Raw genomic sequence first — 12,803 nt, 5'->3', positions numbered from 1 at the left:
TAATCTCTTTGCTAGCATTAAAATGATGGGTCTCTCTCATGGTGTCTTCCAGATTTCAGAGTACTGAATCACATCTCTCTCACATCACAGTCTGACAACATTTGTTTGCAAAGGGCAACCAAATCAGCCACGGGGGACCAAGTGCCAGGGGAACTGTGCTGCTGCACATCCTCAGTGGAACGGGAACTCCGGACCAGAGGTCTGTGGCACAGCAACCACTGCATGGAGCCGGATCAGCCAAGTCCCTGAGGCCAGCTTGGTTCGTGTTCAAATGGAAAAAACAGCCTGTGCAGTGTGGACAGCTGCTCCTCCAGCCTTTATTATCTCATGTTTTATCTAACCTCCAACTCAGACCCATATATAGGAATCTTTGTTTAGTTCTCGGATAGCAATTGCTTTGGTTGTAGAGAAGAGCTTAACTAGCTTAGAGAGCTGCCTGCCAGAGAAAGGAATTTAGAATGTAGTTCCAAAACCCTGGCTCCTTATGAACTTGGATTTTAGTGCTGACAGTGCTCACATCCATGTAGAGACATGGATAGCAAAGAACATCCAACTTTGTCATAACAGGTTGTTAGCATCCCCCTTCTCCTCTCCCTGGCTGCTTCCATGAAACTTGTAGAATTCCAGTTATTTTGGAGACACCCTCACAGACACTTGCCAGCCAGCCAAGTGTGTCTGGAAACTCCTCCATGAGTTCAAAACATATCACTGAAGAGAGAGACAGATGAATGTATTTGAACAGGACAACACTAAGTTTAATTTCCATAGCAAAGCAGGCTGAAAAATCTGCCAAGCTCAACCTCTTCAGCTCATCACACTTGAACACAGCAATGCTATGTTAGCCCTGATAAATTCATGGTTTAGGCATGTGGGCATGGTCACAAAATTCTTTGGATAACAAGCTTTTAGATAGTCGAGGTTTCTGTATTTTCCACAAGCAGCAGCCACAGCACAGAAACAACCCCCCTGAAACCCACATTGAGAACGCTGCTCAAAGCTCCAACTTCTCTGCAAACTCCTGATTTAGATGAATATACTCTACACTCCTCAAACTGCGTGGTTTGGTGCTACGGGTGTGCTGGGAAGACAGAGGCTGTTTTAATCTCCAGGCACTTATCTCAGAGACAACTACTCAGTCAATGTAGGACACCTATCATCGTCTCAGTGCTTCACTTTAAGCTGCCTAAATAAAGCAGCAGAGCACACAGTGCCTTTTACACAAACACGGTGACGCTTCAAGCACGGGCTGCTAGATTATGGGCACATTATCCACAGATGACAGATAACACAAACCCAGCCCTGATGTGACAGGAACAGGGCTCAGTGCTCACATTTCACCAGTTTAGTGTTTACACTGCGCTTCCCAGAGTGCCAAACCATTCCCATGGCCAGGGGCTTCCCATGGAAACAACCTGTCCCCACTGTCTGTGAATCACCCCCCCCAGCACACAGAGATTGGGAACCTCCAGCTTATTGTGGCTGAAATAACAGATAATACATTCAATCCAAAAACACCATTATGGGAATTGCTAATAAAATTCAACTGAAGATAGACAGAATTAGAGATCACATGTGAAACTACTGTTTAAACACTAGAAACAGAGAGAGCAAAGCACCATTACAGCCAATAAGCAACAAAAAACCAATAAATAAATAAGTAAATACATGAGGCTGTGAAATCATATAGTTCACTAAAACTATACATATAGCATAGGTCTCCCTTCTCAAAAAAACATTAATTTATTGCAGCCCAAAATACAACAGTAGCCAAAATGCTGTGCTCTGAATTATTTTGCTCTTAAGCTGCATTAATAAAATCAAAGCATTCATGGCAAGTTCAGGCATTTGGGCACATCACTCAAGCAACAAGGTTGCTCTAGGAATGAAGTAGAATCACTGTCTCAAATTACCTTCACTTCTAATACAATGTATCCCAATTAATCACACTAAATACATGTTAGTGTTCCAGGTTCCTTTGGTGGCCAGAAGCTGAAACAGAAGGCAGTTTTGGCAGGAGGGGAAAAATAAAGGAAAAGCATTTATTTCAAGTATTTTGTCGCTTGGAAATGGTCAATTAAAACACACACAAAAAAGTACAGAGGATTCTTATGAGATTATCCTATATATTAAGTAATGACAAGCCTACAGAGAGTGATAAATCCATGATTTATGGACTAGGAGATTTCTTGACTGGTTAAAAAGGACAATTCTTTTAGGGGTTCATGTCGTGGAGAGAATTTAACCAAACACACACTCGCTGAAGCGGCAACAAGTGAGCAAAGACAAAGAAGAAAATGTGATGTTGACGCTCTTATAATTCCTGTGTATGTTGGTTCTGCACTGCCAGATTGCTGAGCGTATCCTGTGAAAATTCCCACCTGGAATCAGAATGAGCCTGCGTCAGGAGATGAGGCTGGGAAATGGGGGAACCCTCTGGATTATTCCCATTACAGCTGCCTGTAACTCTGAGACTGTGGTGGTCCCTCACCCTTTCACCACTGCCCGAGCACCATGTCCAAGAAATACAAATTTATCTTTCAAAGGTTTTTTCTGGGGGGAAGTAGCAGGGACACGCTGATTTCCAAGGCTTGGGGTGATGTTACATCAGAAATGCAGCGAGGGCACCCCAGACCTGGAGGGTGCCACAAATCCCAGAGGAACAAAATCCTCACTTCCTTAGATGAATTCCTTAGAAAGGAAAAACTAAATTTAGCCCAGAAAGTGACCAAAATACATCTAGTCCAGCAAGTTAATAAGGGTGCTCCAACCCAGGAAAAGCAAAAGATCTGATGGAATTACAGGGAAAAAAAACAACCCCGAGTTAATCTCTCAATATGCAAAGTTGATTCCCTGCTGAACTGGTGATCTCTGATCTTAATCACCCCCAGCTCTGTCTGAGGATATTCTAAGGGAATTGCAGCAGCCAAACTAACATATTTAAGAAGAAAAAGGAAATAATTAGTCTTTCTAGTTACTTCCTACAGGGCAGACTTATGTTAAAAATTAATGAACTAAAATATTTATCAAAGCCAGCTTTCTTCAAGCAACAACAAACTAAGAGTTAAAAAGACCCAAACCAACAAAGGCAAAATATACTCTGAGGTACTAGCATTAAGTCTCATCTATATCTAATCAAGAGGTTTGAATGAGCTCTCTTTTCACAAACAAGCAGGTGATGTAATTAATTTTCTCCTGAACCCTGAGGTTGTCAAAGAAGAGGATCTGACCTAATACCAGCTAATTCCTGCTGTGTGCAGAATTGTAATCTCTTCTGCAAACCAGATTTGACCTGGATTCAAGTCAAGAATTTTAAGAGGGAACAAAATAAGGGGAAAAAAAGAATTATAAGAGATGTGTGCATGTTATGCTGCATGCATAATGCACACGAATTTGTATTTGCACCAGTACAAAATCTACCTGCTATCAGATGCACACACCACATCCCAATATTGAGTTAAGACATGAAGAATTAATTAAAAACAACACTGGGTTCATGTACATACTTATCACATGAACTTTCTTTTGTTAAAAATAACATTTAGCAGGACAGCTACAGATGTCCCCTAAGCTCTAGAATTCCTGATTTTAACATTAAAACTGTAAAGTCCCTTACACATGCCTGTTTTCTTGCACATATTGAGGACTACAGAGACTAGTAATCGCATACATTTTAATTTGAGCTGCCACACTGTATAGCTGAGAGTTTACATATCTGCAGAGAATCACTGTCAAGCTTAAATGTAAATAAACTCATTAATATTACAAGTGTGTGCATACAAACACAGAGGATCGTAGGCTTGTAAATAGTGCAGGCATAACTGCCTGGAGGAAATACTTGGCAAAATAAAACCAAGATGATCCTACATAGCTTTTAATTTATTTTGTTTTTTAACCACCTTATAAAACAAACAAACAAACAAACTCATGTGTCATGCTGGAAACTTGTTCTCAGCAATGTCACACCCCTTGGAAAGTTCTCCAGGTACAGCCATATTAATTCTAACTCCAGCAAGCTTTTCCTTTTACAGCTGATGTGTATTTTTCACTAAAACCAGTCAACAGATTGGGTTTCTAAAAGTTGTGGTTTGCTCCAGACAAGGTTCTAAAAAGTTTCAAGGTTTATTTTGGCTGAAAGTCTTGGACACATGTGGAGACACAGAGAAACAAGGCCAGCCCAGAAATGTAGGGCAGCCCTGTCCTGCTCCTACCCTTCCCAAACCCAGTCTAAACACCCAGGCAGATGTGGGCTCCTGGCTCTGCTGCTCCCAGCCACCACCCTCCCAGGCCCAGCCCACCCTCAAGGGGTAGGATCTTAATTTTCACCTGCCTGAAGCATCCCTTTTCCATGCTGAAGACATACGTGTCCCACAAACACCCTAATAATACACAGTGAGCCCGTCAGCCTAATTTCCGTGTTATGTGCTGGGACACAGCTGTGAGAACACTAAGAGCACAAAATAGGAGTAAAAGAGCTCTAAAAGGGCTTGCAGAAAAAAATGTAAATACACAGTCACCATCTTGCCCAAGTGGCATCCTCAGCCACTGTGCTCTCAGCTGAATAAGACACAAAAACTCAAACAGCAACAAAACCGAGTCCGGTAACAAATAACAAGGGCACCAGAGCAAATCAGGGAAGATATCTACCCCAGCCATACATTAGCAAGTAGACATCAGCCTTCCAGAGCACTTCAGGAAGGACCACCACTCTCCAGCTCACCCCAAGGAAGTGCTTTAAAGGACAAGCCACCACCAGCACAGTCACGGTACAAAAATCCAACTTACCAATACAAGTAATAGGCTAAAGCCAGGACAATCAGCGTGGCGCAGACTCCAGCTAATAAGCAAAAACCTGACTGGTTTACCAACATCTTCCTAATTTGTTATTGATTAATAAACAAACAAACAAACAAAAAAGGGGGAGAAGAAATGGAACGGCAAAAACGCACGGTGTGAGTCTTGGCTAGGAAAGCGAATCAGTCTTGACATGGAGGAGGGATTATGGTGACAAAAGCACATCGAGGTAAATCAGGAAGTGCTTCAGCTACTAAAACTGCCTGTTCAGCAGCCCGAAAAAACAGCTGGGTGTCCTCTCCACTTTGTGGCTTTGTAAGCCACTGAACTAAAAAAGCCCCTCTTCCCTCAAGAATGAAGGCATGAACGGGGCAGAAGTGGGCTAATATTTCAAACAGGTAATACTGCTCAATAAATATTACAGTCAGGTGGTGTTGCTGACAAACCAAGCTCTAATCCAGTAAGCTCCTTACAGGAAATTACCAGGCTACAATCAACCTCTCCTGGTCCTGTGTGCGCTCAGCATGGCCACTTGACACTTTTTGTTTCTGCAGGACCTGACCAAAGATTTTAACAAAATCCAGATTTAAGCACAAAGGAGCCTCCCATCACAGGACCCAACAGATGACAATGGTGTTACCTCTCCCTTCTCCCTGCTCCAAAATCAGGGCTTTTGGAAGACCTGAGCAAGAACAGTCCATTAGTTTGGTTAACAAAAAAGAGAAACTGGAGCCTGGGAAGGGAAGAAATGAGGTGGCAGCAGCTACACCCTGTGCAGGAACACAGTGCTGATGGGGTGGGTAAAGCTCAGAGCCCCATCCAGATGCTCTGCACCCCAATCTGGACAGTCCAGGTAAAGAGAGACTTGAGGGCACATCCACACAGCTGGACTGAAGAGTGATTCCCATTTATCAACACAGCCCTCTATGAAGATGAAGCATAACTCACCTGGTCAGAGTTAGGCCTCTAAAGAAACAAAATCCAAACAAAATCTAGCTTAAATACCAAAAATAAAATTTAAGTGGTAGTCACAGGCCCCTGACACTCCCATTTTTTGACTAAACTTTAGCAACAGCACTAAAGAGAGCTAAGCCCCTCTTAAAACCCTGGATGCCCTGAAGGTAGAGTCACATCAAAAGATTTCAATAAAGTTGAAAGAAGCAGCACAAAACCACTTAAGATGCAACAAAATTTTTACATTTAGAGAAACAGACAATGCTTAGAATTATTTAGCCAAAAAGGGAAAAAAAAAAAAAGGAGGCTGTGAATTTAAAAGTTACAGACAAATAGGAACTTTATCTGATTTAGCAGAGCTGGGTGAAATAAGAATACAAAAAGCTTCGTCAGAGTGTAAAAGCACACACAGGTTAAATACAACATACTCCAGAAAGTTCAGTGAGTAAAGGTGCAGTGGAAAAGCAGGACAGAAGCATCACAGCATTCATAAAATGTAAAGGAAAATTTCAGGTGCTCTCCATGCACCAAGTCAATACATCCTCCTGCCCTCTTATGCCCTGCACAAAGTCCAGGTCTGTTGTAAAACCTTTTGCAACCTCACCTGTAGCTCAACCACATTTCTCAAGCAACTCCAAGGTAAAAGTCTTACAACTATCTACATCTCTGTCAGCGCAGGAGACAGCTTGCAACTAAATTCTTTGCTTAGGAATAATCAGTTTCTGTGGGCTCCATACTGATTGTGTTCCCCAATCTCATTTTGAGACTGCTCACACCGCTTCTGTTCTCAGTTGCAGAAATAAGGTTATATTTAATAACATCAAAATAAACCCCAAAGCCCAAGAGACAAACACACACACAGTTCAAAGATGACAGGAGGGTTTCAGACATGCAGAGTCACTAAACTGGCACTTGCAATGTTTTCATAGGTGAAGCTCAATCACCAGTTTCCAGGACTGCTGATCAATACTTTTCCAATGCACAACATTCATTACAGAAAATGCACATAATGGATTATGACTGGGCACAGGACAGCATTGTCATTTTTTAAATGAAAACAAAACCCAAAGTAGCAATTATCAAGAGACCTCATTTGGGAAAAAAAAATTACAATATTGGAATAACTGCCTATATTTGGAACAAGGCTTACTTGGTATTTCTATCACAAAAGCTATTCTAAAATTATAGTGCTGGTATTCAAACAGCAATTCTATAATACCAGCCCTTACATAACAAACAGAAAAGGAGTTATCTAACAGAAGCCCTATTAGTACAAAATTATTTCAGTAATAGGCCTCTTGCAATGTATAAAATAGATCAATGTTACGTAATTACAAAATGCTGCCAATCTTAATCTCTGATTATTAAGAAAAAACATCAGTAATGTCTACTCATCTCTAAGACTACATAAAATGCTCCTCTTCACTCCAAGTGGTTGAATTTTCAAGACAAATGGGAATTCATCCTTTGTATTCAGATAAAAATAAACTACAAAAGAAACTTCAGGAGTGTTAAATGCATTTACACACCAAGCTGTGAAACCTAGGGAGCCACCAGCTAGACAGAGTGGGTGAATCTGGAAAATGCTTTGTGGCACAGGCTCATCACTTGTTAAAACAGGGATGCAAAATAAAGGATAAACAAAAGAGTCTCACCTGAGAGATGCTATAGGGAGAATGAAATACTTTGCTTTCTAGATGGAAAAATATGAAGGAAAAAAAAAATAAAAAATAAGCCTCAAACATATGACAGAGAGAGAGAGCCAGCCAGGAGACATCTGTCTGCATGCAAATGTGCTGTGGCTGAACACAAAGTCTCTGACTGCTGCCACACACCGCATTCGTGCCCGCAAGCCCTGCCCAGGTTCAAAGCTTTCCTTTGAAGTACTGAGCACTAATTGGGAAGAAATGGAAACTCTGTCTTCCAAGAAGTGCTGAGCTGCTTTAAATTTCAGGTATAAAACACTATCTTCTGCAGAAGAGAAGCAGTGTGATTTGCTCTCTGATCCACACTAATGCAGGATTCCCTGGTGCAAGGAACAGGCAGGGGCAGGAAAGCTCCTGGGGCTGTCTGGTGGCAAAGCCAGCACCTCCTGAGAGCCAGGGTGGCCAGGGGCAAAGCCAGCACCTCCTGAGAGCCAGCTCAGAGACAAATGCAGGGCTTGGCACATCCCCTTTGTTCATTTATGCCTCATGCCTCTGCTCCAGAGTTTGCTACCGTGAGCTGTACTGCTGGGATGGAAAAGATTAAATAGGATTATTTATTATTTTTATTATTAATCAATAAGTATGATAAACAGGGTAAGGGTAAGCTCTGGTGACACCAGAGCTATCCACATGCTGTGGGAATCACAGCTGCAAGACCAAAGAGAGACAGAAGGAAAGCTTTCCCCTGCCAGTGCCCTGCTATATTAAACCTAAAAAATCCCCAGAAAAGCATTTGCATGATCTCACCTACAAATGTACCTCCAAACCAGGAACTGCTCACAGCTTACCAATGAAGAAAGGCAGCTCTAAAACAGAGAAGCAGAATACATGCCATGCAATTTTGACTTTACAGTCCCCAGTCTTCCTAACAGATCTGTGACAGGTGATAAAGACCAGCCAGCCTCCTGTCACCAGGCTGACACTTGTCACACGGACAAAGACACCTTGTCTATACATTTCTATACAGGAAGACTGTGCTTTCACCATGAAATTCTCCATGGCTTGAGCCTGGAAGGAGACAGAGGCCACGTGGAGAGTAAGCGAAGACAAAAGTCACCATTGTCCCAAATCCACATGTTTCAGATCTTTGTCACAGGGGAGACAGAGAAGCAATAATACTAACACCAAAAGCAGGCATTCTGCTGAGTGCCCGTCACCAAGGCACCTTCAGATAAAACCCACTGTTCTGCAGTCAAGAACAAATAATAGGTGAAAAATAGGACCTGAAAATGCAGCAGGTACACAAGCAAACAGTTTCTCAGTAAGTTGAGTGAGCTGACTTGACAGCCTCAATTACAGCGGATGGGAGCTGGATCCTGCATGGACACTGCTCATACAGAGCTGGGCATCTGCTGTTCACAGCCCAGAGGGGCAAAAAGGAAGAAAGGAAAAGCTGTACAGCAGGGCAGGGACCCACATGATCCCCTCCCTCCTTTTATGGGACCCAACTTCTCTCTCCTGGATGTCACCCTGACTGCCATCAGCAGCATGTTCACTCCTGAATAAGACATCTATTCTTCTTTTGGATTATTTCACTGACAAATATTGCACAAGGCTGTTATCAGCCTGAATCTGTCATCACCCCTGTGGTCAGATCTCTATTTTGCATATACACAAAAGAAAGTATCTTCCTAAAAAGATAGACCAGACTTATCAAGCAGGATGATAACAAAACAAATATATGCTGAACAAAGTTTTGTTGTTCTGTGTTTTCTGTCAAGATCACACCACCCCCTTCTGGTCTCTATACCAATACTGGCAGCAGCCACGCACCACACAACCTTTACACCCCCTCACCCAACAATAAAAGCCCCTCAAACCCCCAAAAAAAGCCACCATACAAAGAAAAAACCCTTCTCCAGTGAAAATTTGAAGATCACATTTTTAACTCAAAGCTGAACTGCATGAGCTTAAGTGTGCACTTCTGCACGTGGTGAAATCTTTATGAATTACAACCAGAATTCTTGACAAATGCAGTAGCCCACAATTCAAAAAAAAAAACAACTTATAAGTGGGAAGGCTGTACATTGTGAAAATTCAGGCTTTTGTTGGCCATTCTGGGTCAGCTGGTCAGCTGGGAAACTAAACAGCAGCCATTCTGTAAACATCCCATCTGTCTTGAAAATCCACATCAGACAAAAACCTGAAAAGAAACATCTACAGCTCTCACCTTTTCTTAAGATCTCCCATCTCCTGGGTGGCTTTGGCATTCTACTGCTAAATAGGCCTGCATATTTAGTTAATTTAGACCATTCTGGATTCTGCAGAGCTGGAGACCCTTCTGTGGTAACACACAGAGACTTTGAAAGATGCTGCCAACAAAGATCACAAATCCAGGACTGGTCAGCCCTGTCACGATTCAGTTTCCCTTGTTCAACTTCTTCTGAACAGAGGCCTTTTAATGCAATGTTTGAGAGAGACATGACCTAAATACCATTTTACTGAGGGCTGCAGGAATCCCAGGAATGACTGGCCCACTAGAAATCCACGCTTGCCTTCCACCAGCAACATTCAGACAGCAATGTTGCACAAGGGATGTTCCACAGCTGATAGTGAAACTTTGGGAGTTCTCACAGATGCTCTCTTTATCATGGGCTCATGTAAACTGGCTCTGACAGACCCAGATAAAAGGACATTCAAATATTCTGCCACTGTGAGTACTTTTTTCAGTCCTACAAGTGCCACAAATCCTGACACTAATCTGACCACAGGAAATCTCTCAGTGATCACAGCCCCAGCCAGGTGGGCAGATGCCTGAGTGGAACCTTCTACATCTCCCTACATTCCTCTGCATTGCTTCCATTTCTGTCAGAGACACAAAAAACCACCGAAGCAGAGGTTGTTTCCTGCTGGAACAGTTATAAAATCCTGGAAGAAATGCAGAATGTGAAATTTCTGGTATAAAAGTAAAAAGAAAAAGTAAAAAGAGCACCCACTTCTCTTGGAGCTTGCAGCTTCAGAACAGTTTGCAAGTCAAAAACTGCTCCCCATCACTTGAAACATTAAGAAGCTAATTAGAAAAGAGAGGTGTTCACTGTACCAAAGCTTCATATTCAAAAGACCCTATGTGCCAAACTGGAATTATGGGTGTCACCACTGTTAGCTTGGCACTGCTTTTCAAAAGCTCCTCAGTCGGGCTGAGTAGCAGTTTGAGAAGCAGCATTTATGCTCTTATGATTCATTTCTATCTGCCAGAATAACCCTCAGCTCATCTGCAATTATATGCCAAAAAATTCAGATATTCAAGGGTATTACAAACTGCCTGCAGTTCAGTGCAATGTGTTAATATAGGACACATTTACAGACTATGAGTCTAGCAAACCAGAGTAGCTTCATTTAAAATCAACAAGCAGCCTGGTTAATTACCAGAACTAATCTAGAAGAATCAATATTTCTCCTATCAAGACATATAACAAGAACCTTCATGCTATTTACTCAGCAATATATAATTGTTTCTAGAATCTGCAGATTTTGTTCACTTTTAAGCCCATTAAGCACTAACTACTTTTTATTAGGTCTACTTAAATTCTTTTTTACCTTTACTGTAATAAACCAGATTTTGAAATAACTAGAATAATTTAAACTTCACTGCATTAATCAGAAGTACTTTACTGTAAGTAAGTTCATTACTTCCAGGCAACTGGAAGCTTTTCCTATGCCTGGTTTGACTGACTGACTCTCCTCCCAGGCACTACTACAGGCTCTAAACTCAGGCTTAAGGTCAGCATGTCCTCAAGGTTTGCTTGTATAACTGCTTTTACAGTTATTACTCATCCCACATCTGTACCAACAAGATATATCTTGAGCTAAACTGTTTGGTTTGGGGTTTTTTTGTTTAGGTTTGGTTTTGAGGTTTTTTGGGTCTTTTTCCAATTTTATAAAGTAGATCACTTCAGTAGACATTAGGGAACAGTTAACCCAGGGCACACAGGACAGTAGTAAGGGCCACTGCTATATCTTCAGCACAGGAAAAAGAACTGCACAAGGTGATGTTTGGGCCTTTTGTTCCCATCTTGCAACACAGATCCAAAGCACCCAGATGACTTCGTACTGAGCAAGTTGAAAGCTCACAAAGCCAAGGCAAAGAGCATCCAGAAGTGACCTGCAAAATGCCCACAAGGGCCCAGCAGCCCCATCACCAGCTCACACACTGCACTGAGCCTCTTCCTCTCTGTCCTTTTCATACATCCCACAGGAAGGGGCTTGCTCAGCTTTTAGAGGGTGTTCTTTATCAGCATTTGCAACCACAGGTTGGTTGTCTTCAGCTCCTCAGTCTGATTCACTCTTGGGCACCACTTATCCCATTAAACCTGAACACCACAACAAGGAGGAAAGGGAGGCTCTCTCTGGAGGGAGACGCAGGTGCAGAGATTGGGCAAATGAAGCCTTGAATCAAAAGTGGCCTTGCTGCTAAAGTACAGTAATATTGTCCTGAAACACATCCTGTGACAGTATTTGTATTTAGATCTGTGCTTTCTGCTGTTTTGGAAAGCACTGCCAAAGGTCCTGAACGTGTGGCCTTCACAACTTACACATGTGAAATCAATTGCTCCCACAGCAACATTGACATTTTCAAAACAATTATGAAAGAGTAAATGCCATTATGGCTTCTAAGAAAGCACTTTGCGTTTGGATTACTTTTTTCTTCTCAAAATAAACATCCCCAGCAGATCAAGTTTGGTCCTTAAAGTTTCACCAGCAGATATTCCCAGCTGGAAGTGGATCCTGTGCTGGCCCAGAGCAGTGACCACCCTGGCAGGGCTGAAAAGTGCTGGGTTCCAGCCATAAATGCACCCAGCACCGTTCAGCAAGGCTGCTCTTTCCCTGGGAAAGAGGCACAAAGCTTAATGGTTTAAAAAGTTTCTGAAGAGCAGGAGAACTGAGTGCTACAGAAAAAAAACACTGTCATGCTCCCTTCCTCCAAATACAAGGTGCAACGACTCAGTGCCCCCCCTGTTAAAAACAGATAGGAGAGAACATCACTTCTGCAAGTTGGGCAAAACTGATTCTGCCTGAAAACCAGACCACACCAACAACAGCAGGGATCACACCTCTGGGAGCAGCTTGTCAGAACATCACTCTGCCAGTGGAGGGGCCTCTGTCCTACAGGCTTTGAAACCACAGCCTCCACACTGGTAAATTAAACATGAAAACAGTGGCTATGACTGGTCTTCCAATATATTTTACATTTTGCCTTGCTTGAACTGTATAAACTCTTGAAACTGTGACTGCCATGACTGCCTTTGTGAGCTGCTTTCAGGTCTAGCCTGATGAATCCAACTATTTTGTTTTCCTCTTTCTGGTTCCAATTAAGTTTTTTATCAAAATTGACTTTTTCAGCAATTTCTACAA

General features: G+C 42.3%; 1 protein-coding gene across 5 annotated transcripts in view; it reads right to left on the bottom strand.

Moving 5' to 3' along the window:
• The window catches only part of AGPAT3 (1-acylglycerol-3-phosphate O-acyltransferase 3), an 83,672-nt gene that overhangs the window by 30,774 nt on the left and 40,095 nt on the right, over window positions 1-12,803 (bottom strand). The window contains exon 1 of one of the 5 annotated variants that reach the window (XM_088051452.1): window positions 4,783-4,925. The exons of the other annotated variants lie outside the window; for them this stretch is intronic. The gene's annotated coding sequence lies outside the window, so the exon portion shown is untranslated. Of the gene's footprint in view, window positions 1-4,782; window positions 4,926-12,803 lie in introns of those variants that run through there. 5 annotated transcript variants of the gene reach the window in all.

Source organism: Pseudopodoces humilis, chromosome 2 (assembly GCF_049639895.1).
Source record: "Pseudopodoces humilis isolate 2021_Gansu_Grassland_sample_001 chromosome 2, ASM4963989v1, whole genome shotgun sequence".
NCBI classification, from domain to species: domain Eukaryota; kingdom Metazoa; phylum Chordata; class Aves; order Passeriformes; family Paridae; genus Pseudopodoces; species Pseudopodoces humilis.
This window is presented reverse-complemented; position numbering and strand designations above follow the sequence as displayed.